The sequence below is a fragment of the Limulus polyphemus genome, unplaced genomic scaffold (assembly GCF_000517525.1).
Source record: "Limulus polyphemus unplaced genomic scaffold, Limulus_polyphemus-2.1.2 Scaffold15540, whole genome shotgun sequence".
NCBI lineage: Eukaryota > Metazoa > Arthropoda > Merostomata > Xiphosura > Limulidae > Limulus > Limulus polyphemus.
Genome location: NW_013681150.1, coordinates 2,247 through 4,920, shown reverse-complemented (window position 1 = coordinate 4,920; position 2,674 = coordinate 2,247). Strand labels below are relative to the sequence as shown.

Sequence of the window (2,674 nt, the reverse complement as noted above, 5' to 3'; positions counted from 1 at the left end):
GTACTGGATTATTAATGGAGTCTTTGCTTCCAAATCACACTCTTGAGTGAATACTCCACGTGGTTTATCCCAAACATTAGACGTACTGGATTAGTAAAGGAGTCTTTGCTTGCAAACCACACTCTTGAGTGAATACTCCATGTGGTTTATCACAGACATTAGACGTACTGGATTATTAATGGAGTCTTTCCTCCCAAACCACACTCTTGAGTGAATACTACATGTGGTTTATCACAGACATTAGACGTACTGGATTATTAATGGAGTCTTTCCTCCCAAACCACACTCTTGAGTGAATACTCCATGTGGTTTATCACAAACATTAGACGTACTGGATTATTAATGGAGTCTTTCCTTCCAAACCACACTCTTGAGTGAATACTACACGTGGTTTATCACAAACATTAGACGTACTGGATTATTAATGGAGTCTTTCCCTCCAAACCACACTCTTCAGTGAATACTCCATGTGGTTTATCACAAACATTAGACGTACTGGATTATTAATGGAATCTTTGCTTGAAAACCACACTCTTGAGTGAATACTACACGTGGTTTATCACAGACATTAGACGTACTGGATTATTAAGGGAGTCTTTCCTTCCAAACCACACTCTTGAGTGAATACTCCATGTGGTTTATCACAAACATTAGACGTACTGGATTATTAATGGAGTCTTTACTTGCAAACCACACTCTTGAGTGAATACTCCAACACCAAATAATGTTTTTAAGTTGTTCTTTTTTGGGGAATATGGGGAAAAGCCAGATATATTTATAGATTAACCGTCAGGTATTTTATGGGATGCAAGGGTCATGACGATGACAGTTTTTCATATGTGTGAAGACTAAAGATGGTGTGTTTGTATATGTGTGAAGACTAAAGATGGTGTGTTTAGAAACACACCATCTTTAGTCTTCACTCATACAGAAACACACCATCTTTAGTCTTCACTCATACAGAAACACACCATCTTTAGTCTTCACACATATACAAACACACCATCTTTAGTCTTCACTCATACAGATATGTGTGAAGACTAAAGATGGTGTGTTTCTATATGTGTGAAGACTAAAGATGGTATGCTTCTATATGAGTGAAGACTAAAGATGGTGTGTTTCTCCTGCACGATGTTGATTCTCGACACATAAGATACACCGTGAGTATGTTTTGTTTGTCTATCCTCTATGTTTGTGTTTGTATAGTGTGTTTGGAAGGAAGAATATTTATAATATTTGTAATTGTACAAACATTACTAGTAGGCTTGGGAACTTTAATAGACTTGAACTGCCCGTTGAGTGAAAAGACGACGACGTTTCGGCTTGTCTACTGAGGCCTTCTTTAAACATTGTTACATTACCTTTATAGCATGTTACCTATGTATACAAGACTTACACTTTAAAGTCAGTAAAGTAACGTAGTTAACTTACATGGATAACATGTTACATACATATAAACAAGAGTTACACTTACGTAGTTAATTTACATGGATAACATGTTACTTATCTAAACAGAGTTGCTGTTTACATGGTACTAACATTCCAGTATGTAACTTAGAGGTACCAATTTATAGTAGCGACTCAGTAAATAACCTGTATGTACCCACGTGGTAGTAACAATCCAGTAGGCCAGCAGCTTCCCAAAATTAAGGTCGCGACCCACTGGTGAAGCGTATTATCTAAGGACCAAGATGTGTTGTATTCCAGTGTCTTATTGATTTCTGAGATAGCTTCTCATCTTATAGGCGGCTGAAGCGCTTTGTATCCGAAGGGACACAACCCTCGAGGGGGACATCTTTCGCATATTTACTGATTTGTCCACAAAAAAAAGCCAACTACAGCCCGACTTATATTTTTACTTGCTGTTTTGTTATATTTATTTGACACGCAATATGAATCCTAAAGCAATTACAGTAATAAAGAAACACCACTTGGCTCTCTAGAGTAAAATGAACCTTCAAACTATACTTTAGAATTCTATATATATTGTGATCGCCTCTTACGACCTTCCACTTTTTTCCCTACATACCTGCCGTATAATGGGCGTGCCTGATGACTGACAGCCAGTCAGCTCGTGCGAGTTCATCACATCTCCATCTGGTAAAGTCCCAACTGCGACTGCGTGGTAGTGGTGCCGAATGGTCTGGCAGTCACGGTTCTTCCCAGCGTGTGAGTTCGTTTCGGGGTTCTTTCTTCGTTTAGGTAACCGTGACGGCGTGCATGGGAAGTGGATGTAGCGTGTTACTTTAAATCTCCTGGTGCTGATTTCGCTTTATAACAAAATTTGTACAGTTTCTATGCTTCTCAGATAGCGTATTAGCCTGTCTGTTATTGTACACTTCGTGAAGTCAAAACGTTTCGCTTCTCCTTCTTGTACATTTTGTGAAGTCAAAACGTCTGGTTGCTTGTTTTTGTACATGTTGTGAAGTTAAGACGCTTAGCTACTTGTTCTTGTACACTTTGTGAAGTCAAAACGTTTCGTTGCCTGTTCTTATACATAATGTGAAGTTAAAAACGTATTTGTTCTTGGGTGCGTTCTGTAGTTAAAAGTTTCTTTCTCGTGATATAACACATTCCACTTGGATGCGGTCTGTAGTTAAAACATTTTTTTCTGTTTCTCGTGATATAACACATTCCACTTGGATGCGGTCTGTAGTTAAAACATTTTTTTCTG

General features: G+C 38.3%; 1 long non-coding RNA gene across 1 annotated transcript in view; it reads right to left on the bottom strand.

Annotated features, from left to right (window-relative positions):
* Nucleotides 1-2,560: 2,560 nt before the first annotated feature.
* LOC111084267 overlaps nt 2,561-2,674 on the bottom strand; it is a 1,417-nt gene continuing 1,303 nt past the window's right edge. The window contains exon 2 of the long non-coding RNA XR_002609470.1: nt 2,561-2,671. This is a non-coding gene — a long non-coding RNA (uncharacterized LOC111084267). The remainder of the gene's footprint in view (nt 2,672-2,674) is intronic.